The following is a 25,899-nucleotide window of genomic DNA, read 5'->3' as shown; positions in this document are numbered from 1 at the left end:
CCGTGGAGATCCGTACCCTCACCACAGTCCAGGCCTTCCGCACAGCCCTCAAGAACTGGCTATCCCGTCAGGCCTGGGGATAGGATTACTCTCACCCCGCCCGAATGTTGAGTGAATGTTGTGTTTTTATGACCAATTTCCTTTAATCACGATTTTTTTTCTTTTTAAGTTTTGTCTTGCACCCCCTTCCCTTTATTGCTGTAAGCCGCCCTGAGTCCCCTCAGGGAAAAGGGCGGCATATAAATTTGCAATAAAACATAAAAAAAACATAAAAACATAAAGAATCAGACATGACTTAACCACTGGACAACATCGAAAGAGTGGGCTTTCTAAAAAAACAGTTCCAAATTCACCTAATAATTCCGTTCTGAAAAAAACACCTGTAATTTGAACTTTAATAATCTCTCACACTAGATGAACTTTAACTTCAGAAGCTAAGAATATCCCTTGACCTTCAGCATCCTAACCTATCTCATTATATTACCATTGAAATAAGATTGGAGGCATTTTTGACAGATGTTTGTTGCAAGGGGGGGGAGATTTTTTTTTAAGAAAAGCCAAGATGGTGGCAGCATTACACATAAAAAAAGGTTTCAATAGCAGTTCTAGCTGCCATCTTGATTTTTTTTTTTAACCTCTTCCTCAGAGATAACCTACAAGTGTTGGTTTAAGTAGCCTTCTTTGCCCATTACCTCAGCCTGTCCCACTTACCGAAGCAGAGAAAATATGCTGCAAATCCTATCAGTCTTGATTGGTAGGATCCAAGGAGAGCACTTTCTCTACCAATTCCCTTTCCCGATGGATCATTCGCACATGTGCGCACACACACTCGAACTGGAGTTGAGGAGGACCTCCATTCTCCTGGCCTTCCAGAAATGCTTGAAGACCTGGCTCTGCCAACTCTCTTGGTGCCCACAGAAGAGGACAGAGCCATGAGGCTGATTAACACCCCGAAGCCTCCCACCTTTTAAAATTTTAATTATTTTATTCTTATTTTTAATTGTTTTTTATTATAAGAGTGATGTATAAGGCTTTTATGTTTTTATGGCTATTTGTAACCACCCAGAATCACTCTATGAGGCAGTGGTTTCTAAATATGAATATGATGAAATAACTAAAATATTGAATTATCAATATACAATATACACTAAGATCAGTGGTGGGTTTCAAAAAATTTTTGAACCTACTCTGTGGGTGTGGCCTCCTTTGTGGGAGTGGCTTGCCGGCCATGTGACCTGGTGGGAGTGGCTTGCCGCCCGTGTGACCGGATACGAAGATGCTGACGACACTTGTCAGAACCACCTTTAATTACCTCACACACAGCACTGGCCTGCATAAGAATATGATGTAAACTTGTTTTTTAAAAGGCATCTTTGGTTTGCGTTAAAACAACTTCAACACACGCAATGTTCTGATTGCGCCACAAATGCAGTAGTCATCCTTACCTTTCACAGAGGCACTGCGTTTTATAAATAGGAGCATGATAGTGTAGAATAATCATATCCAAGGACCAGTGGTGGGTTTCAAAAATTTTTGGAACCTCTTCCGTAGGTGTGGCCTGCTTTCCAGGTCCACTGGTAGAACCTCTTCTAACCGGTTCGGTAGATCTGCCGAACCGGTTCTACCGAACTGGTGCGAACTGGTAGGAACCCACCTCTGACTAAGATACAGTGATTGTTCATATTCTGAACTATTATAGGCTATTTCAGTCAGTTAAGGATTAAGGATATAGTTAAGGATATACTATAGTTAAGGATATAAACTGGGTGAAACCAGGCTTAATAGCAGTGACTGTGAGAGGGATCTTGGAGTCTTAGTGGACAACCAGCTAAATATGAGCCAGCAGTGTGCATCGGCAGCCAAAAAAGCCAATGTAATTCTAAGTTGCATTAACAGAGGGATACAATCAAGGTCAAGTGAGGTACTAATACCACTCTATAAAGCCCCAGAGTACTGCATCCCCCACACCTAGAGTACTGCATCCAGTTTTGGTCGCCACACTATAAAAAAGATGTTGAGACTCTAGAAAGAATGCAGAGAAGAGCAACCAGGATGATTAGGGGACTGGAGATTAAAACATGTGAAGAACAGTTACAGGAACTGGGTATGGCTAGTCTAGTAAGAAGAAGGACCAAGGAAGACATGACAGCAGTGTTCCAATATTTGCGGGGCTGCCATGGAGAGGAGGGGGTCAAGCTATTTTCCAAAGCATCTGAAGGCCAGACAAGGAATAATGGATGGAAACTGACCAAGGAGAGAGACAACCTAGAAATAAGAAGGAACTTTCTGACAGTGAGAACAATCAACCAATGGAACATCTAGCCCTTAGAAGTTGTGGGAGCTTCACAGTGGTGGGATTCAAATAATTTAACAATCGGTTCTCTGCCCTGACGACCAGCTGAATAGGCAGGGCTCAATGGTCATGTGACTGGGTGGGTGTGGCAACTCAACATCACTCACATTGATGGGCGCTTTGTCTTAGCTGTTAAAATGTAATCAGGGTTAACTGGAGAGGCAGTTTCTGTAAGCGAGGACAATAAAGATCAGGCTAGAAACAACACCAGAATGTTTCCTTCCTGCCTTCCTTACAGGATTAGCCCTGTAAAGTGGGAAAAAACAAAAGGAGATTTCTTCCAACAACCGGTTCTCTGAACTGCTTAGAACGTTAACAACTGGTTCTCCCAAATAGGTGCGAACTGGCTGAATCCCACCACTGGAGCTTCATAAGTTGAGACTTTCAAAGAGAGGTTGGACTGCCATTTGTCAGAAATGGTGTAGGGTCTCCTGCTTGAGGGGGGGGGGTGGACTAGAGGGCCTATAAGGTCCCTTCCAACTCTGTTAATCCATTAAACAACAAGATGGTTGTAAATTTAGAGAAGAGAGGGAGGGGGAGGTAGAAGAAACTGAATTCCGAAACAAAGTTTGGCTTTTATTTGAGCTCAGAAGTTTGCATTATGCAAATAAGGCAAAGACAAGAGGAGAATTATGGTTCAAGGGGGCCTAAGCTGTACTGTGAAAGAGTAAGCCATTCACAGATGGAAAATTAAACTTTTGGCTTATGGGTCACCTCCCACAGATTCCCCCAAAAGTTGAAATGCTATCTGCTCTTTCTGCTCCAGCTTTTTAATGGCATTCCTTCTGTGCATGTTGGTGAAGAGTTTCAGGGGGCCTCAGCTGACAGGCATGTTTGTTCACAGACATCTCCAAGACTGGTGTAGAAGATGTATTGGTTGTTTTTTCTTGGCGGTAGATGCTGTTGACGGGAGTTATCTGGCTGTGGAATTCAGGGGTCCCCCCCTCTCTCCTGGAGTCACATACTGCATTCACATTGATAAGAGGGGGGGTGGTCACAGAGCCACAGCCCACACTCAGTTTGGCACATACTAGGCTAATTCTTATGTCACCATTGCCAGATAGAAAGGTCGTGGGAAAGTGTTTCCACAGCAACAGCTGTAACGTGTGAAAACCACTTGTCATATGGACCGCTTTAGGAAGCTTGAGGGTCAGAGGTTAGAGCAGTGCCCACGTGTTCCTTTTGCCAAGTCCTTTTTTTCTTCTGGTCAAATCGTACAACTGGTTCAGACAAAGAACCTGCCCGTAGCTTGCTCTTCCCTATGTGATTATGATTGACATCTGCTGTCGGCAGATTCCACAGCATCCCTCTGGGTTGCAAAGTGTACATGTTCAGACTGCTTGATGCAAGGAATTGGATCTTTCCTTGTGTTGGTGGGAACTGCTTTACTGTTGAACTGCTGTGGCTTTGGACTCGTTATCACACCCCATTTAACTCTACGTCATCAACGTCTAACTGTCGCATGAAGACATTCCGCTAACCATTTTTTAATTCCATGATTTTAGGATGTTGCTTTGTCTAATTCCCTAGTCTGTTTCTACTTCATCAGCAATAGTGGTGATGACATAGTTAGAGATGGGATACTGGCCAGCATTTTGGGGCATTTTAGGCTGGCACCTCAAACACTCTTCTCTATTTTCTCCATCATTTTGTTTTGCTTTTGTTTAGAATTTGCCAATTACCTCTCTGAGGCCTATAAGATCACACAGACTAGGCCTCCTCCGGATTCCATCTGCTGGTCAATGTCGGCTGGCAACTCCCCGGGGGAGGGCCTTCTCTGTTGCTGCTCCGGCCCTCTGGAACGAGCTCCCTGTTGAGATCCGGACCCTTACTACCCTTCCGGCCTTCCGCAAAGCGACCAAGACCTGGCTGTTCTGGCAGGCCTGGGGCTGTTGACCTTGTCCAGCCCCATCCTAAGTTGTGAATGTTGTGGATCTTTTAATGTTGTCTTGTTTCTGTATGTCCTTCCCTTTCCCTTTTTTTACTTGTAAGCCGCCCTGAGTCTCTTGAGAGTGGGCGGCATACAAAATAGATAAATAGATAAATAGATAATAGATAAATAGATAAATAGATAAATAGATAAATAGATAAATAGATAAATAGATAAATAGATAAATAGATAAATAGATAAATAGATAAATAGATAAATAGATAAATAGATAAATAGATAAATAGATAAATAGATAAATAGATAAATAGATAAATAGATAAATAGATAAATAGATAAATAGATAAATAGATAAATAGATAAATAGATACATAGATACATAGATACATAGATAAATAAATAAATAAATAAATAAATAAATAAATAAATAAATTTGCATGTATTATTTGCTTCAGGACAACTTGGAAACTCACCAGTGGCTTAGACAGACAAAACCAGGAGTCAGGTTAGCTGTATAATTGTTATTGTTTTGGTTAACTTGGTACATTGAATGCCTAATAGCCATGAGCATGTGAGGAAAAAAATGGAGGTATAAGGGGTGTAACCAGAGGTGGTATTCAGCCAGTTCTGACGGGTTCTGGAGGACAAGTAGCAGAAATTTTGAGTAGTTTGGAGAATCGGCAAATAGGCTGGCCCCACCCCACTGCAGTGGTGGGTTTCAAAAATTGTTCGAACCTATTCTGTGGGTGTGGCCTCCTTTGTGGGAGTGGCTTGCCGGCCATGTGACCGGATGGGAGTGGGTTGCTGCCCATGTGACCGGATATGAAGATGCCAACGACACTTGTCAGAACCACCTTAAATTACCTCACACACAGCACTGGCATGCATAAGAATATGAGGTAAACTTGTTTTTTAAAAGGCATCTTTGGTTTGTTGTTAAAACAACTTCAACACGCGCAATGTTCTGATTGCACCACAAACTCAGTAGTCATCCTTACCTTTCACAGAGGAACTGAGTTTTATAAATATGAGCATGATAGTGTAGGATAATCATATCCAAGGGCCAGTGGTGGGTTTCAAAAAAGTTTGGACCCTCTTCTGGGGGGGGCTGCTTTCCGGGTCCACTGGTGGAACCTCTTCTAACTGGTTCGGTAGATTTGACGAACTGGTTCTACCGAATAGGTGTGAACTGGTAGGAACCCACCTCTGCCCCACTGCCTCCCAGCTGATTTTCTTTTGTTGCCCTAAACAGGAGAACAGAACTGGAAAGCAGGTTAGTGGGGTGGGGAGGGAATGGGGATTTTGCAGTATCCTTCCCCTGCCACGCCCACAAAGCCAAACCACACCCACCAAGCCATGCCCACAAAACCAGTAGTGAAAGTTTTTGAATCCCACCACTGGGTGTTACCTTCAGAGGTAGAGCAGTCTTGGTTTCTCCAGGCTGGGTTAAATCAAAGGGAAGTTTCTCTCTTCCAATAATTTCTACAACTACGCCATCTCTGAATTATAACAGGTTCTAATTTACTGAATAATCATTTTGCTGTTTTGTTTTCAAACCACTCTTGGTTGGAGTTCTCTTCTGGGTCCTGTTGCTACCGGAGTTACAACTCAGTACAAAACAGATTGTAGAGATGGAGGACTTCTGATGTCTAAGAGGTCATCGTTTTCCTCCTCCTGTTTCTGTAAGCTGCCTTGATCACCCAGCCAGACAGTTCCCTGTAGATGATAGAAGACAATGAAAAAGCATCCTTTGGGGTTTTTGTTTTTGGAAAAGCATCTCAGCTACTCCTTGCTCCAGGCCAGAGAATGCAACAATCTCTCTCTTGTCCAAATATCATCCTATCTTCTCCCGTCAAAAGGGATTCTCCTCACTGCTTTTACTACCACCAAAACAACGCACCGTTTTCATCTGCAGAAAAACTGTATGGGATTTCAAGGCTTTTCCTGGCAGGCTGTCAGGTCACAGACATGGAAGAGGAACATGTGAGGTAGCAATAGGAGACACATTCATGTTCCAAGACCGTCCCCTCCCACTCTTTCAAAAGAGCATTAGACACCTGTTCAGGCAGAGCTCAACCAACAGCTAGCAAGCATGTCACTCTGGGAATTTGAATGGGGGGTTAATCTCTCTGTCTCAGGCACTGCCATGCTCAGCTCAGATTCTCCACATGTTAAGGGGAGTGATTGGTGGTTGATTATCCCACTAGCAGAGGATGCTACAAATGATACCGTTGGGACGCACCAATCACTTTCCTTGAGTTATCCCACACAAAACTCTAAGGACAGAATCAATTGCGGGCCTCGTTGCTGAAGCAGAAGGAAATTAAGCCACGGGGTAGTAGAGTTTATGGCAATGTAGGCTGAAGGGCTGAAGGATTGCACGCTCAGCCAATTGTGAGGAGGAGGCAGGGAAGAAGGAGAACCAAGATTTAAGGCACTAGAGGCAACATTTCAATATCAATACATCAGTTGTGGAGGTTTCGGGTTTTTTTGCCAGAGGGAATTGTGATTCCTTTCGTGGAGGTTGACAAGTGGAAAAAGATGCCATGGACGAGATTTTAAAAAAGGAAGAAAGAAATGAAAATAAATCCGTTGCATGTTTTGATGGTAGGGAGATGGGTTGGATTTTGTATATTATTTTATGTTGGGAATTTTTTTTAATGAGAAAAGAGGGGAAATTTTGCACTTCAATGTTTGTTGCTAGTCCTGTTCATACAATCTATTCCATAGGTTTTTAAAACTTGGTCCTGTCATCGTTCCTCCATCCAGAGATTGCTGGTGCAACATAAACGAAAACCATTTTCATTTTTTTTTAAAGCTGACCTTTTATTCTTTTAAGGCACAGGTCTCCTCTGCCCAGCATCGCTTGATTGTAAAATGAGTGGCTATATAAATTAGATAAATAAACAGGTATCATGCAGACAGACAACTATTTTTGCATGCTTCCTTTCCAGTCTTGAATCAAGAAGAAGCATTGGCAATATTATAAGCTGATTGATTGATTGAGTGAGTGATTGACTGATACAAAAATACTAATCTCTTAGCATCCTGGAAGAATGATAGTGTTTGATAGACCTATTAGGGGAAAGAACGCTTCACATTATCCATTTTGTTTTAGTGTTTAACTAGACCAGTGTTTCTCAACCTTGGCAACTTGAAGATGTCCGGGACTTCAACTCCCAGAATTCCCCAGCCAGCCAATGCTGGCTGGGGAATTCTGGGAGTTGAAGTCCGGACATCTTCAAGTTGCCAAGGTTGAGAAAAACTGAACTAGACGGTCTATCATTGCCTAATAAATACCTAGTAAATTTCAGACTTATTTTCTTATCTAAACAGAGAACAGCATGACAACAGGGGGGGGGCAAAAAAGCAGTGGGGGAAATTTCCGACTTCCCGCCAGCTTCCTTATTGTGGAATGGAAAGCTGGCAGGCAGTATCGGAAATCTTCTTTTCTCTCTCTTCTTTCCTCACACTCCCCCAGTCCCTCAGCATGCTGTCTTTCTCTCTGCAAGCTTCCTCCAAGCAAAGACTTAGCTAGGGAAAAAACTGACAGGGACCATCGCCAATCACAATTGAGTTCTTCTCCATTGACTTATGGGAAGCTGTGAGGAATTGCCGGAAATGAGGGTCACATGACCACATTTCTGAAAGGGAAATCAACTCCCCAAATGTCATTCCCCTCAGAGTGATGTGTCCCATCATTCTGTAAGTTAACTCATTTAAGCTACCTTGGTTGAGAAATTGTTGCCCTACGATGCATCATTGCACCCAATTGAAGATTAAAAACGATCAAACATTCAGGAGAATTTTAGTAGTATAGAGATCAGGGTTGTCAAACTCCAAGCCTGCAGGCCAGCCACGCCAATGTCCGGTCATGTGATGACGCCATGATGACGTGAGTTTGACACCTCTGATATAGATTATGCAGAGTTTGGGCAACTCAAATGTTTTCAGTCTACTGCAGTCCTCAAATGAGAGGATAATGTTACTTCTCAAAAGAAAAAAAGTTTCCATCTGAAATTAATTCATTTTTTAACAGCAACAGAATCTTCTCTTGTACCAGCAGATTTTAAAAAATCCTGAAGGTGTTGACAATATTTTTTTTTGACTAATGGCAAATTGAGACAGTTTTGAAAAGTGCTAATTATGTACCACATAAAAACGAAAGAAAAGAAACTGTTCCACCACCTGCATGTGAAATATTTGAATGTACTAGTAAGTGTTACTTACACCCAGTTGGGGAGGAGGGCTTCTGGCATTCATCTATTGTGTAAATTCGCGTGCGTGGTGGGGATTTTCCTCACTTGATTCTCATTTGCATAATAAGGTAGCTTAAGGATAAGGAATCAGACAGCATTTATTTTCTTTGCTTATTTGGAATTTTCTTGCCTTAATTGACCTTTAGCAAACTTTATTCAGCAATTAGGAAATTCATAGCTCTCTGAACAAGGGATGTATGTATTTGAATGTCGTTTTGGCTGACAGCTTAGCAGTTTGAGTATGTGATCTTCCATGTTGTCAAGGTTTCTAGATAAGCTCTAGAGGAACATTGCTATGGTTAAGGCTTTACATCCAAAGTCATGTTCAAGTTTGAAGTTTTGTTTTATTTATATGCCGCCCTATTCCCTTTGCAGGGACTCAGGGCGGCGAACAACTCAAACGGGGAAGGGAACATACAATACAAGACATGTATTTAAAATAACCGACAACCATACCTGTCGAGAGGGGAAGAGGACTCATCAACCCCAGGCCTGCCGACACAGCCAGGTTTTAACGGCTTTTCGGAAGGTCGGGAGAGAGGTGAGGGTCCGAATCTCCGCGGGGAGTTCGTTCCAAAGGGCCGGAGCTGCAACAGAGAAGGCTCTCCCCCGGGTCATAGCCAGATGGCATTGGCTGGTAGACGGGACCCGGAGGAGGCCAACCCTGTGCGATCTAACGGATCTTTGGGAGGTAACTGGCAGCAGGCGGTCTCTCAAGTACCCAGGTCCAATACCATGTTGAGAATTAAAAGCAGTGTTTGAACAAAAGATTCTACCTTACACCAATGGTCCACTAGTTCTACCTTTGATTCCTGATGGTATGAATCATAGGGGGGGTCTTTCATTGTTCAGTCTTCTCTATGCCACTGTGGAATGAGGCAGGGTGCTTGAACTTATTACTGCAGTAAGCTTATATTATTACTGCAATAGTGATGCTGTGGCTCAGTGGCTAAGGCTCTGAGCTTGACGATCAGAAAGGTCAGCAATTCGGCGATTTGAATCCCTAGCGCCGTGTAACGGAGTGAGCTCCCGTTACTTGTCCCAGCTTCTGCCAACCTAGCAGTTCGAAAGCACGTAAAAATGCAAGTAGAAAAATAGGAACCACCTTTGGTGGGAAGGTAACAGCGTTCCATGTGCCTTCGGCATTTAGTCATGCTGGCCACATGACCACGGAGACGTCTTCGGACCACGCTGGCTTTTCAGCTTTGAAACACCGATGAACACCGCCCCTTAGAGTCGGGAGCAACTAGCACATATGTGTGAGGGGAACCATTACCTATTACTGCAATAAATTGGCAATTTCTACATTAGCTTGCACCTAGCACATTTCCTGTCCGCTCCTATAACCAGGTCAGAGCAAGCAAGCACACCACTCGGCTCTACCAGCTAAAAAATACATTGCATATTTCAAAATTTAAGGCTCCAAAAGGAAAGGGGGCTGGAGGGAGAGGTGAAAATCCTACTCATGGAGGATCCGGCAGTATACTTACTTACCTGCTGGTTCCTAAAGAAGAGGAAGCTATCTGATACAGTGTAATCCTTGATCATCATCATCATAACAATGGAGATGTGTATCTGTTTTTAGGATTAACCATATTGTGTTGGTTGCAGTGACAGCAGAGTTCTACAGTGGGTGGATGATCAGAGGGGCGGAAAGAGAGGGGAGAAGAGAGCAGATAGGAGACAAGTTGAACCCAGGAGTCATGTTTGGCCCAAGATGTTCTGCAGATTATAGTTTGAGGCTAGGAATACAACAGCTACTCTTTAGTCCAACACACAGCATAATACGCAAGCCTGCTGCCATTCTTACACAGTTCAGAACTCTTGGCCTGCTAACTTTTTAATGTAATACTCTGTTACCCTGAATTCTGCCATAAGCACACTACCAGATATTATCTGGTAGATTAATAGCAATAGCAATAGCAGTTAGACTTATATACCGCTTCATAGGGCTTTCAGCCCTCTCTAAGCGGTTTACAGAGTCAGCATATCGCCCCCACAGTCTGGGTCCTCATTTCACCCACCTCGGAAGGATGGAAGGCTGAGTCGACCTTGAGCTGGTGAGATTTGAACCGCTGAACTGCAGATAACAGTCAGCTGAAGTCGCCTGCGGTACTGCACCCTAACCACTGCGCCACCTCGGCTCTTAAATATTATATGTAATCATTTTCAGATTTTGAAGTAGCCCTGCAATATTTAGTTGATTAATTTGAATAAGGACCCCCCCTCCTCAGCATTAATTGAATAGCAGAAATTATTGCTCGTATATCTATGTTAGGGACAAGTGTAATTAGTTCGATAAATCCTTATGGGCCATACAACTATACAATTCTCCACTGTGCCATTTTTGTTTTAGTTTTGAGGACAAAATTTGTCATGTGCAATTTCTGTAAGTAAACTGCTTGCCTTGTTAAAAATGAAATTTATTTTGGATGGGTAAATGAGAGGATGGGTCAATACTTTTTCTAATCAAATATGCCCCTTCCAAGGTGGATCCAGAATCTGTTGGAAATCCATGATGTTAAAATAATGTATGTTAGGAAAAAATGTGCAAGCGAAAAAATCTTAAACATCCTCTTCAAAAGCAACTTGAAGCTATTATGTGTCATGTTTGTTTAACTGTCCCTTCCAGTGTAGATGGTCTGTCTGTTTATCAGTCTAACTTGTCTCTCTGACTGTATTAGACTGCTAATTCAGTGCAGGCTCCAGGCAGCTTACACACATAAAACACAAGACATCAGATCATTGTTCCCAAAGAAAACAATAACACAAACCCTAGCGTCAGAGAGATTCCTGCATTCCTATATTCTTCTCCCATGAAGCATTCTTCAAAGAGCTCAGTCTTTACCACTGGAGGACAGAGTGGCTTGAACCTGATTCAGCATGAGCTAAAGATACTATTGCAGAGAGTAAGTGGATGACCTGGAAGGATGGAGGGGAGATTCCTTACCGAGACAAAAATGGATAAATATGGTTGGATCACAAACCGAGAAAGTGGCTTATGAAAATATCTTAGTCAGCTCCTCCCCACCCCAATTCACAGGGTGATAAAAGAGAGGGGATAAAATTGCACACACAGAACTGATGTCTCTGCAATTTGGAAATCCTTCTCAAATCAGGGGACAGGTAATGGCCACGACCATGAGCAACTTTGTATAGTTTTGCATTGGGTACCCTTTCCTGGACTTGGAGGTTCTGCTCACTCTCATTCATGCCTTAATCACCTCCTGGATAGACTACTGCAAAGCTTTTACATTGGGGCTGTCCTTGAGCAGCATCCAGATGCTATAGTTAGTCAAAATACAGCAACATAGGCAGTTATGAACCTGAGGATATTACAGGGCGGGGCATAACCTTTTCCTAGGGCAGTGATGGCGAACCTATGACACGCGTGTCAGTGCTGACACGCGTAGCCATTTGGGGTGACACGCACAGGATTTCATGCGATTCATCCTCGGCTCCTGCACGGCTGCCGAGGATGAAAGAATCTGTGCTGGAGGAACGGGGGGGGGACGTGTGATCTCCCCCGCCCACACTCACTTACTGTATCACCGCCGCCCCTTTCTGAGTGCAGGGGCTGCTGGTAAGGCGTGCATGCCGTGCGCACACACGTCATCAGCGCGGCGAGGGAGGACCCGCAGGAGAGGAGCGCGGGAACAGTGCGCGCCTCTCTCCAGTCAGGCCGGCACAGAGAGTCTACTCCTGGGACTGTCGGTTACGACCGCACCACAGCAGGGAACAGCGGAGTGCCAACGGGAACTGTGAGCGCCATTAGCAGCAACTATAAATTGCGCAAAATTATGTTTTTGTCGAAGTGACACACAACGCGAGTTATGCTCGATTTTTTGCCGATTTTTGACACACCACGCCAAAAAGGTTGCCCATCACTGTCCTAGGGGGTCACAGCAACACTTGTAATAACAACACAAATAATTCATACACCATTCAAAAGCCCATCAAAAACTGAGTTTATTGACACGATTTAATAGTCAGTATGACCACCATTAGCCCTTCGAACAGCATTCAAACGAGGTGGATAAGAACACAACAAATCTTCAAACAGTTCCGTTCGATTTTCCAGATTTTCCAGAGGGCGGGGCATAACCTTTTCCTAGGGCAGTGATGGCGAACCTATGACACGCGTGTCAGTGCTGACACGCGTAGCCATTTGGGGTGACACGCACAGGATTTCATGCGATTCATCCTCGGCTCCTGCACGGCTGCCGAGGATGAAAGAATCTGTGCTGGAGGAACGGGGGGGGGACGTGTGATCTCCCCCGCCCACACTCACTTACTGTATCACCGCCGCCCCTTTCTGAGTGCAGGGGCTGCTGGTAAGGCGTGCATGCCGTGCGCACACACGTCATCAGCGCGGCGAGGGAGGACCCGCAGGAGAGGAGCGCGGGAACAGTGCGCGCCTCTCTCCAGTCAGGCCGGCACAGAGAGTCTACTCCTGGGACTGTCGGTTACGACCGCACCACAGCAGGGAACAGCGGAGTGCCAACGGGAACTGTGAGCGCCATTAGCAGCAACTATAAATTGCGCAAAATTATGTTTTTGTCGAAGTGACACACAACGCGAGTTATGCTCGATTTTTTGCCGATTTTTGACACACCACGCCAAAAAGGTTGCCCATCACTGTCCTAGGGGGTCACAGCAACACTTGTAATAACAACACAAATAATTCATACACCATTCAAAAGCCCATCAAAAACTGAGTTTATTGACACGATTTAATAGTCAGTATGACCACCATTAGCCCTTCGAACAGCATTCAAACGAGGTGGATAAGAACACAACAAATCTTCAAACAGTTCCGTTCGATTTTCCAGATTTTCCAGAGGGCGGGGCATAACCTTTTCCTAGGGGGTCACAGCAAGATCGACAGCAGTTTACAACTTCCGCGACACCTCATTTTAAAGCCCATAAAAAACTGAATTGAATGAGCTATTAAATGTTAAATTTGTTTCGGTTGAAACTTTGAGAATGAATTTGGAAACTGTGTTGAAAAATCTGGAAAATCGAACGGAACTGTTTGAAAGTTTGTTGTGTTCTTATCCACCTCGTTTGAATGCTGTTCGAAGGGCTAATGGTGGTCATACTGACTATTAAATCGTGTCAATAAACTCAGTTTTTGATGGGCTTTCGAATGGTGTATGAATTATTTGTGTTGTTATTACAAGTGTTGCTGTGACCCCCTAGGAAAAGGTTATGCCCCACCCTGTACATCTCTGCATAGGTTGCCAATAAGGTTCTTTGAAGGCACTGGTGGTTACCTATAAAGTGCTCCATGAAGTAAGAAGGCCAGGTTATTTACAGGACTGCCTTTCCCCAATCTTCTCTACTTATTGATTTGGGGCTAGGAAGACAAGAAGAATAAGAATTTCTGGTACTTGCAGAGGGCTCCCCCCTTTTATATGATGGTATCCTTTTATCCTGGGGGAAAATGGAAGTAAAGGAATCTATGATAGAACTGGACCAAACAGACCAAATCAACAGACCAAATCAGACATACATATTTTGTGGGGATGCTGATAATTTAATTTTTCAATACCTTTTGCTCCTTGATTATGCACTATCTAGTAATTTAGAATGGAGTCTCTCCACAGTGTTGGAGAGCCCGCTTTCCAGAGCATCTCAGCTTGGGGCAACAGATGCCAAACCTTGTCTGGTATGGGGAAATATTTGAATAGAAGATGACTATGTCAGGCTGATGATTGGGAAGCAGTAAACCATCTCTGAAAGAAGAAGTGGCAAACCATTTATGTTCAGCTGCCCCCCAAACTGTATAGTTGTGTCTAATTAGGCATCGCAAACTGGACTCAAACTTCCCCCAAGAAAAGATAACTGAAAAGATAAAGGGCCAGGAAGGAAAATTCACAAGGAATGATTATTAGAGAGCCGAGGTGGCGCAGTGGTTAGAGTGCAGCACTGCAAGCCACTTCAGCTGACTGCAGTTCAGCAGTTCGGCTGTTCAAATCTCACCAGCTCAAGGTTGACTCAGCCTTCCATCCTTCCGAGGTGGGTAAAATGAGGACCCGGATTGTTGGGGGCGATATGCTGACTCTGTAAACCGCTTAGAGAGGGTTGAAAGCCCTATGAAGCAGTATATAAGTCTAACTGCTATTGCTATTATCCGTATTGGGCCTGTTTAGCAGGAAGAGGAAATACAGTAACTGATTACGAGTATCTGAAAGGCTGTCATATGGAAGACAGGGAAGAACTATTTTTCTAGAAGATAGAACAAGAAACAATGGGTTTAAATCACAAGAAGGATTTCCACTGAACACCAGGAAATTTTTCTAAGGGTTAAGAGCTGTTAAAAAATGGCACATGTTGCCTCAGGAGATGGTGGAATTTTCTTCACTAGAAGTATTTAATTAAGCTGGATAGCCATCTATCAGGAATGGTCTAGAATTTGTTTTCAGGTGAATCTAGAATTTCTTTCTGGTGAAGAATAGATGACTTTCAAGATTCGTTCCAGCCCTTCCATCTAATGGTTCAAATCCAATAACATCTCCTTTTTTGAGTTGCCTTTTCTGGCGTATATCTAGACTGTGTTCGGAGACTTGAAGATAGTGGGGTTACGAGGTGTTACCGGAAGTCTCACTTTCCTCAGCTCTTTCTAGTAGGTGGCGCAGCAAATTCCATGCTCACATCTGTTTTTAAAGGTGTGGTTGCCATGAAGGGTAGCTTAGGTTGCCAAATGCTCGCAGCTGAGCACTTTCTTTGGCACTGGCATGCATGATTTGAGTAAGATTAGGGAACAAAAATAATGATAATAAAAGCCTGCATTTGAAACACTATTTAAGAATTAAGCACTGGCAATGAACCCTGCCAATAAAAGGAATGGGTGGGAATAGACTTAGGCTTCAGGGTGCTCAGTGTGCATAGATTCACAGAACATGTCCACCTATTTAAAACCTCCATTGAGCATGCTTTCAGATCTGTTATTGTAGACTGTGTAGGGGATCAGGTTCAGGCTTCCTCATCCCTTCCTCTAACACTTTGGCTTGTGCAAAGAGCCAAGGTGGCGCAGTGGTTAAATGCAGCACTGCAGGCTATTTCAGCTGACTGCAGTTCTGCAGTTCGGCTGTTCAAATCTCACTGGCTCAGGGTTGACTCAGCCTTCCACCCTTCTGAGGTGGGTGAAATGAGGACCCGGATTGTTGTTGGGGGCAATATGCTGACTCTGTAAACCGCTTAGAGAGGGCTGAAAGCCCTATGAAGCGGTATATAAGTCTAACTGCTATTGCTATTGCAGTGTTTGAAATGCTGTAACTGGCACAGAACACTCTACATGGGGCTGCCCTTGAAGAGTGTTTGGACACTATAGTTGGTCCAGAATGCAGCCACGCAAGCGATATCGGGTGTACCTCAGTACACCCATGTTACACCAATCCTCCGCGAGCTGCACTGGCTCCCCATTGGTCTCCAGACACACTACAAAGTGCTGGTTATTTCCTTTAAAGCCCTACATGGCACTGGACCTGGATATCTGAGAGACCGCCTCCTGCTACACATCTCCCAACGTCCGATAAGAACTCACAGGCTAGGCCTCCTCCGGGTGCCGTCAACCGGACAATGCCAGCTGGCGACCACTTGGAGTAGCTGCTCCGGCTCTGTGGAACGATCTACCAGCAGAGATCCGGACCCTTCCCACTCTCGTGGCCTTCCAAAAAGCCACCAAAACCTGGCTGTTTCGACAGGCCTGGGGTTGCTGATTTTTTAAATCAGGTCCAACCCCCAGTTAAGCCAAATGTATGTTGTGTGTTTTTTAAACCATGTATGTTTCTTTCCCCTATGTGTTATTTTATTTTATTTCGTATTTGTAAGCCGCCCGGAGTCCTCCGGGATTGGGCGGCATATAAGCTCATTAAATTGTGAATTGCGAAGTAAGAACTGAAGTGCCAATCAGAATAGAAGGGTTAGGGTTTTTACAATCTAGATGCGTTCAAGAATCAAGAATTAGAATTAGAGCTGGAAGAGACCTTTGAGGTCTTCTAGTCCAACCCCGAGTTCAAGTAGGAGACCCTACACCCAGATGGCAAACCTATGGCATGCGTGCCACAGGTGGCACACGGAGCCCTCTCTGTGGGCACACGAGCCGTCGCCCAGCTTAGCTCCACCACGCATGTGCATGTGCCTCCCATCTGCCAGCTGATTTTTGCATCTCTGCTGCACATGCAAGAGATGCATGTGCATGCACGGGGCTCGCACATGTGGGGGGGCAGGGGGTGCATGGGGGTGCAGTGCTCCCCCACACTCTGTTTTTGGGTGCCAGGAGGCTTCAGGGAGGGCCTCCAGAGCCCAGGGGAAGCCATTTTTGCCTTCCCAGAGGCTCAAGGAAAGCCTCTGGAGCCTGGGGAGGGTGAAAAATGGGCCTCCAGGAAGTTCCAAAAGTCTGGAAACGGGCCTGTTTCCTGCCTCCGGAGCCCAGGGGAGGCCATTTTCGCCCTCCCGGAGGCTTAAGCAAAATTGTGGTGCAGGAGGCCATGTAGGCCATGCAGGGGGTGGTGGTGTTTCGCACACGAATGTGTGTGGAGGTTTGCACAAGTATGTGCAGGGTGCGTTGGATTGTGAGTGTGGGCACACAAGTGCGTGAAATAGCGCACACACACGGTTTTGGCACGTGAGGAGAAAAAGGTTAGGCATCACTGCCCTACCCCATTTCAGACAGGGGGCTATCCAGTCTTTTCTTAAAAACTTCCAGTGATGAAGCACCCACAACTTCTGAAGTCAAAGCTGTTTCGCTGGTTAATCGTCCTCACTGTTAGGAAGTTTCTCCTTAATCCCAGCTTGCTTCTCTCCTTGATTAGTTTCCATCCATTATTTCTTGTCTTGCCTTCTGGTGCTTTGGAAAACAAGTTGACCCCCTCTTTCTTGTGGCAGTCCTTCAAATACTAGAATGCTGTAGTCAATCTCTGCTGAAAATTCAAATAACAGGCTGACCGGGGGCCTTGTTTGTTCCTGACCAGCAAGCTGCAGAGGGGGAGAGAAAAGTTGCACTTTCTTAAAAGGCAGCAAATGTGGGCAAATATTAGCTTTTGAAACTAAAGGGGGAAGTTATTCATTCACTCAGCAGTGGTTTCAAGCTATCAATCTTCCAGGTATTTCTATGAGCCTTAATCATCAAGGTTGTTTATTCGGAGCCATTTCTGAGAGAATAAAGGTACCTTTGGCTCTTATCTTCTGTCATCAAAGCGCCCATTAGGAAATCCAAGCCCTGTAGGGACGCTCAAGGGATTACTCCAAGGAGGTTTCTTGAAGGAGGGAGGAATTCCTCTCTCTCTCTCTCTCTCTCTCTCTCTCTCTCTCTCTCTCTCTCTCTCTCTCTCTCTCTCTCTCTCTCTCTCTCTCTCTCTCTCTCTCTCTCTCTCTCTCTCTCTCTCTCTCTCTCTCTCTCTCATTCTCTCTCTCTCTCTCTCTCTTCAGTGCACAGGAGTTCAGTGGGAGGGGGGGAGAGGGAACTCCCCACACAATCTGAAAGATTTATCTTTTGGTTTTAATATAGTTTGGACAGGATTTTGTTCAAAGGAAAGCTGTAGCTAAAAGCATTTTAAGTGGCCTGGAATAAAGGCAGGCTGCATTCCTATGAGTTCTCATTTTTCAACAGTACCTGATCAAGTCAGGCTTTTTGGCTTGTGGCTTGTTATTGTTTTTCATAACAACAACAACAACAACAGCAGCAACAACAAAGGATTTGCCAGATTCTTGAAACGATTGCAAGAGTAAATAAGAGAGCCGCCAGCCCATTAACACACAGGGAGATAAACATGATGTCTCTGTGTTGGAATAGGTAAAGGTATATTTCCTCCCACATATGTGCTAGTCGTTCCTGACTCTAGGGGCGTTGCTCATCTCCATTTCAAAGCCGAAGAGCCAGCGCTGTCCGAAGATGTCTCCATGGTCATGTGGCCGGCATGACTAAATGCCGAAGGCACACGGAACGCTGTTACCTTCCCACCATTGGTGGTCCCAATTTTTCTACTTGCATTTTTATGTGCTTTCGAACTGCTAGGTTGGCAGAAGCCGGGACAAGTAACAGGAACTCCGTTTCACGGCACTAGGGATTCGAACCGCTGAACTGCCAACCTTTCTGTTCAACAAGCTCAGCATCTTAGCCACTGAGCCACCGCGTCCCTGTACTGGAATAGTAAATAATATTAATGATATCATAGTGGGTACATATTTGGAGGCTTTTATCTTTTATCACCCTTCCTTCTTTGTGTTACTTTAGGGTGATTATAGGCATTGCTGTCTTCTACTTAAAACTTCCTTCTCCTTTTTTCTTTCAACCAAATAGCTATTAAAGAAGAAAGGACAAAATAGTTGTATTATGGGGGATTTTGTTTTGTTTTTCTTTTGTTTACTGGTGGCTCAAAGAGGTGATACAGAGAGTTGCACTTTTTGCTTGGGAGTTAGTCATGAGGTAGAAACCAGCACATTAAAAAGGCCTTCGGTGTATGACACTACAAGTATTCTGTAATGGACAGGATGCAGATAACGGTAGTGTCAGGCCTGCAGTGGTTCCTTTAAGGGTCTTTGGCCTGCCACACTCTTATTAGGGGGGGGGGGGTAGGAAAGGGTAGAATGTGTTGTTTTCAAAATAAAAAATCCTTCCTAGAAGCTCAAGGTCATCTTTTGACTCCCAAACCTTTACACCTGACCGGAAGCAGTTAGGCGTAGACACCAGAGTGGAAGAACAAGAATTGGTCCATGTGATGGACTGTGGGTGTGGGGGCAAGATCATGAACTTTTAACTGGGTGGGGATTCTGATGTAACTTCCAGAATTGGAATCCCCACAGCTATGTGCCAACGCGCCTGTTTTATTAAATTGGAACTTTAAGCATAGTTTTGCCTTCGACTTTGATTTGATTCTACATGGTATTTGGAATGCTAACAGGTAGGTTGCCTTGCAAGAAAAGCAAAGACTAGAGATCTTGTAACTTGACAGCTTTAAGACTTGGGTGCTTCAAATGCCAGAGTTCCTGAGCCAACATTTTGGTTGTTAAGCGCCAAGCCACTCCCACTCGGTCACATGGCCGGCAAGCCACTCCCCACCCAGTCACATGGCTGGCAAGCCACTCCCACAAAGCAGGCCACACCTACCAGAAGAGGTTCTTAAAAAAATTGAAACCCACCACTGATTCAGTTCTAATGGCAGTGACACTGCCATTAGTTGGCTTTAGTATATTGTGTGGAGTACTGTATTCTGACAATGCAATAGCAATAGCAATAGCAATAGCAGTTAGACTTATATACCGCTTCATAGGCTTTCAGCCCTCTCTAAGCGGTTTACAGAGTCAGCATATCACCCCCAACAACAATCCGGGTCCTCATTTTACCCACCTCGGAAGGATGGAAGGCTGAGTCAACCCTGAGCCGGTGAGATTTGAACAGCCGAACTGCAGAACTGCAGTCAGCTGAAGTAGCCTGCAGTGCTGCATTTAACCACTGCGCCACCTCGGCTCTTCAACCAAAGCCCAGTTTTTCTTCCAAGCAAGCCCCAGGCTATTCCATTCAAGCTAGGAATCTTAAATAGAATTTACCTTATTGTTTTCAACATCACAGGCAATGGGATTAATTGCAGCATGTTTCTTTGAAAAATATATCGGATATACTGTAGCCATCATGAAGATTGGTTGATGAAGATGATATCACAATCATCACTCAGAGTACCAATTGCTGGCTCAATTAAATCTTTCAGGAATCATCTATGAATCTCTAGGATTTATCATCTAGAATGCAGGATTCTGGAGTAGATGGATGTTCAATTTAATCACGTTGAATTTTTGAAAGATCTTATAAGTGGATCCATCTTGGTCCTCAGCTCTTTCTTTTCATTTTTCTAAAAAGGAAGTGAAGATTTTAATGTTTGGTTGCTTACTGAAATGGTTGTTGTGTGCTTTTAAATTGTGTATTGTTCTGTTCATCTTTTTTATCCCTTATCTGTACCCCCTTCCCTTGACTTGGATTGTGAGCCGCCCTGAATCCCCTTCGGGGAAAAGGGCGGCATATAAATGCAATAAATTCAATTCAATTCAATTCAATTGCAATCCAATCAGAAAGATGTGTATTTATTAATCAACCACAGGGAAAAAAAACACATAACACTCCTGTTTTTAAAATATATATATGTTAATACCCACCATAACCTTAACTATTGCATATTAGTTTTTAAAAAACATTTAAAAGAAGAACCTGCCATTGGACCATAAAATCACTTTGCTTTTAAAACAATGCTTTTAAATGATTTCACAAAATTTGCATCTGGCAATTTTAATAGGAAGAAATAAACGTCTCGTTAGTGGTTTCTTTCATGTCAACTCCTTTAACTTGTAAAAAGTCTGTCTTGTAATTAGCTAAAGGTTAAAAAAAAACAGCAGCAAAGCATAAATGCTTCATAAAAACTTAAAAGGGTATTCATCCTACATAGATATTAAATGAAACCACCAGAAAACACTGTACGTTTCCTGTTTTATTGCTAATAATTCCAGGCTTTAGTGAAAACAATTTCCTTGCTCTTGATCATTCACCACCTATATTTCATACATCCCCCTATCATCTTTCCTTCCCTATTTCTTGAGAAATGTGTCTAATTCGTTTTGCCGAAGTCTGGTGGTTAGACAGAGGAACCACGAATCCAGAATTAGCCTTTTAATTTTTCACCAGGTGCTTTGACAGTTTAGGAAACTCATCTGTGAAAATATTTGGAGATGCTGAATATGGGCAAATTTTAAGTTATAAAATATAAATGTGTTTTATTTTCCATTTCATTTCGTACAGTCACATATATACTGTGCATAACCGGGGCCATATAACATTAAACAATAAACACAGCCATTCCTCTTGTCAACAATACCCCCCAAAATACAAACCCAATGTACCACTTCGACCCTCCATACACCCTTTCTTTCGCCCCCCTCCAACTTTCCTTCTTCCCTCCAACATTCCCCTCTACCCTACTTCCCCTCCCCCTCTATCACTCCTCTCTCCCAATACACTCCCTCCCTTCCTTCTCACCCTCCCTCCAGTCCTCTCTCCCACCCTCTCTACCCCTCTTTCTTCTTTCCCTCTACTCCTCCCTTTGGTGTATTTCTACTATCTATCAATATATTCAGCTTGTGAATATGGGCAAATTTGTGGGCTGGTGTTGCTTCTCAGAAAGACTCGCTCCAAAACTTTGCTGACATTAAAAAAAAAAAAAAGGCCCCAAAAGTTCATGCTATATCCAAGCAGAGGTAAACTTAAAGCCAATAATTTAAAATCCTATCTATTTTTAAGCCCATGTTAACATATTTGCAAAATTATTCTTTGTGTGACAAAGATTCACGGAAGGCTTTCTACTTAAAAGCCGAGGTGGCGCAGCGGTTAAATGCAGCACTGCAGGCTACTTCAGCTGACTGCAGTTCTGCAGTTCGGCTGTTCAAATCTCACCGGCTCAAGGTTGACTCAGCCTTCCATCCTTCCGAGGTGGGTAAAATGAGGACCCGGATTGTTGTTGGGGGTGATATGCTGACTCTGTAAACCGCTTAGAGAGGGCTGAAAGCCCTATGAAGCGGTATATAAGTCTAACTGCTATTGCTAACTGCTATTAAATCACATGAAGTTAACAGTCAAAGACTCCTTGAGTTGCATCTTAAAACAGTGGCATAAAGCTGTGACAATGCCAAATAATTCCTTTGGTAATAGAACACTGGTCTCATAATAGTTTTATAATTCCTTGTACAGTAATAGAAGAGACTCCCAGCCACGCATACTGTATGCATACCATCATGATATTGATTCATCAGTGTTAAAATTTGCTACATCTAAAATACTTCACAACTTCCTAGTGTGGTAGTGAGGTTGGGAGAACTGTTGCAGAGCATGTTGGATTTGTATAGGATCACCCTTCCCCTAGGGCAGTGGTTCTCAACCTTCCCAATGCCGCGGCCCTTTAATACAGTTCCTCATGTTGTGGTGACCCCCAATCATAAAATTGGTGTCTCGGTTCCTAAGACCATCAAAAATATGTGTTTTCCAATGGTTTTAGGCGACCCCAAAAGGGTCCCGATCCACAGGTTGAGAACCACTGCACTAGAGTCTTTAATTACTTTTTAGCAGTTAGCAGTTAGACTTATATACCACTTCATAGGGCTTTCAGCCCTCTCTAAGCGGTTGACAGAGTCAGCATATCACCCCCATCAACAATCTGGGTCCTCATTTCACCCACCTCGGAAGGATGGAAGGCTGAGTCAACCTTGAGCCGGTGAGATTTGAACAGCCGAACTGCCGAACTGCAGTCAGCTGAAGTAGCCTGCAGTGCTGCATTTAACCACTGTGCCACCTCGGCTCTTAAACTTTACTACTACTGAATTCTGTATCAAGCTTGACATAAAAGAGAAGCAAAAACTTTTAAGGAAAGCCAATGGATGGCCATGAAGCTATTTCTACATGACCCAGCTTAATATTTATTGCAACAGCTGAGCTCAGAGAAGACTACTAGCTGCTGCTATCTAGCTATGCCTAATTTTGGGTTGCAAATTGTACCTCTCACCTTTTGTATCTGACAAAATCAAAGATTTATTTGTTATAATCACAGAGGTGGCCACCTTGTTCCTTTAATGGAGTACTCATTTGCTGTCTGTGCACAGCATGCTAAGTCATTTTCTATGAATCACGATTTACAAGCCACCGTAGCAGAGTTAAAACAATATAGTATGCCAACAGTGTTCTTTACAGAAACCTATAAATGTGGTTTGCATGATTTAGATGAAAGGCTTATTCCTATCAATTAGCCTAATAGTATCAGTATCACTTGGCAGCAGAAATTTCAAAGTTAGTATATATATGTGTGTGTGTGTGTGTGTGTGTGTGTGTGTGTGTTTTATTTGTGCTGATAAATGATGAGAGCTAGCTGATGAGAGCTAAATAGCTTGAAATAGATCTATACTAGTCTCCCTTTATTTATTTATCAGCACAAATAAAAAAACACAAATATAACAAAGGCAACAGTAAAAATATTGGGTTTCTGTCGTGATGGACTCTTGTGACGAGCTGAGGGACAGATGATGGAAGCAGTTAGCTTCCTCCCATAATTGGGGCTTACCAGGGGTTGTAAAAAATCTAATAGATACCTTTCACCCTGGCTTCGCTGATAAACGGATAAGAGCCTGTGGCCTAATGGCTAAGATCTCTGCCTAGTATGCCTAGTGTGCAATATAGCCCAGGTTCAAATCCCAGTAAGGGTATGGCTAGCTGATGAGAGCTAAATAGCTTGAAATAGATCTATACTAGTCTCCCTTTATTTATTTATCAGCACAAATAAAAAAAACACAAATATAACAAAGGCAACAGTAAAAATATTGGGTTTCTGTCGTGATGGACTCTTGTGACGAGCCGAGGGACAGATGATGGAAGCAGTTAGCTTCCTCCCATAATTGGGGCTTACCAGGGGTTGTAAAAAATCTAATATATATATATATATATATATATATATATATATATATATTAGTATATATAAATTAATATTTAAAATAAAGTTTGAGGACGACTGTTGTACTATTGCTAGCAAAACTGTTCATCTACTATTTTAAAATGAAAAAGTAATTGAAAAATGTTCACACACTTTTTTAAGAGTCTCGCAAACAAAGATTTAGGTTAGCAAATGAACAAAAAACATACTAAAGAAGCTCAAATCAATGTTTAGTGATTTAAAAACAATAAAGCAATTTTGCAATATGACAAGCATATAATATATTTTTTGCAAAATTAGCAGGTGACATTTTCTGGAGTTTGTGGCTGTAAGATAAATGTTTGCATTATAAATTCTACACAAGGCAAAAACTGTTCTAGCAATTCTATCCATCAGTCTCACTGTTAATGTTTCCTTTCCTCTCCAAAATCCCATTAGGTTCTTTATAAAGAATATCAGAAAAATATGTGAAACTTTTAAGCATTCTTTAAGCAAAGTCAAAGACCAGACAAGAATGAACTTACACTGTTTACAAGCAAATTGTTGTTGTTTTTTTTAATCTGCTGGAAACACTTTTTTCAATTTTATCATTTGGTAAATATGCTGAGCATTATTTGTTAAAGAACTCAAAAAAAATCCTTATAAGAAATTATGTGATTTGAATGATATTGACAGTTGTATGCCTCTTTCAAAACCAATTCAAATTGAAAATATGGAATAGATAGATAGATAGATAGATAGATAGATAGATAGATAGATAGATAGATAGATGATAGATAGATAGATAGATAGATGATAGATAGATAGATAGATGATAGATGATAGATGATAGATAGATAGATAGATAGATAGATAGATAGATAGATAGATAGATAGATAGATAGATAGATGAAATATTCACAGGTCCATCTTACTGCCATTGTCTCTTCTCATCTGATCAAATGTAGAAGAGAGGGCATGTTTGGTGTAGTGGTTAAAGCATCAGGCTAAAAACTGGGAGACTGTGAGTTATAGTCTCACCTTAGGCACAAAACCAGCTAGGTTTCAATTAAAACTCTTGCTTTTTTATTTTAAAATGTTGTATATTTATTTCTAGTGCTATTGGGGGGAAAACATCACAATTCATTAAGATATACCCTGAAGGCTGTGAGGACATATTTGGGCCAACATTGGAAAAAAAGACACTTTGCTGATAATATTGGACTGGGAAATGAAACGCTGGGAATACGCAGCAGAAGGCAAAACTAACATTATTCATCCAGAACAGGAATCTGGCTAAATTTATATAATACATGTCACCCCCAAAAAGGCAAACTTAACTATTTAAAGTACTGCTTTTAAGGGAGAAATATTTGATGTAAAGTAGTAGCCAGATGTAATTTTATTTTTATAAATAATTTGAGTCTAAGTATAAGGCAGACACAATGTGGGGATATTAAGAACTTAATGTTGCTCCTACTAAATATTTTTGGTGTGTGTATACACTACTATATAATAAAACAATGTGTTTTTAATTTTAGATAATGATAAATAATGGTGACATCAGTATAATTATTACAGTTTAGATTTCTGTGATGTTTTACAGTAATTTTTCCAAATGTCTCCATTATTTTAATTTTAAATATTCAATTAATTATTTAATCAATGAAAGAATGAATTCTAAATGTTATGCCCATTGTAAATTCTCTGTTTATTTATTGATAGTTACTAGCAATCATATTTGTCTTCTTTTCCTCCTTTTTTCCTCTCATATCGTTGGTTATTTTATTCTTCAAATATTTTAAAATAAAATCTTTAAAAAGCCCTACTAGATGCCTCCTAACACAATCCACAAGGGCAAAAACTGTTTTGTGCCCCTTGATTACTGTGGCCTTCAGTTGTTTTTTCTCGTCTGCCCATTTCAACAGTCCACTTACTCCAGTTTTGACAAAAGCAGTT

The sequence above is a fragment of the Thamnophis sirtalis genome, unplaced genomic scaffold, assembly GCF_051295495.1.
Source record: "Thamnophis sirtalis isolate CommonGarterSnake01/CBP01778 unplaced genomic scaffold, rThaSir2_p1.2 scaffold_5, whole genome shotgun sequence".
In the NCBI taxonomy this organism is placed as follows: Eukaryota; Metazoa; Chordata; class Lepidosauria; order Squamata; family Natricidae; genus Thamnophis; species Thamnophis sirtalis.
The sequence above is the reverse complement of the archived record's forward strand: the minus strand, read 5'-3'. Positions refer to the sequence as shown.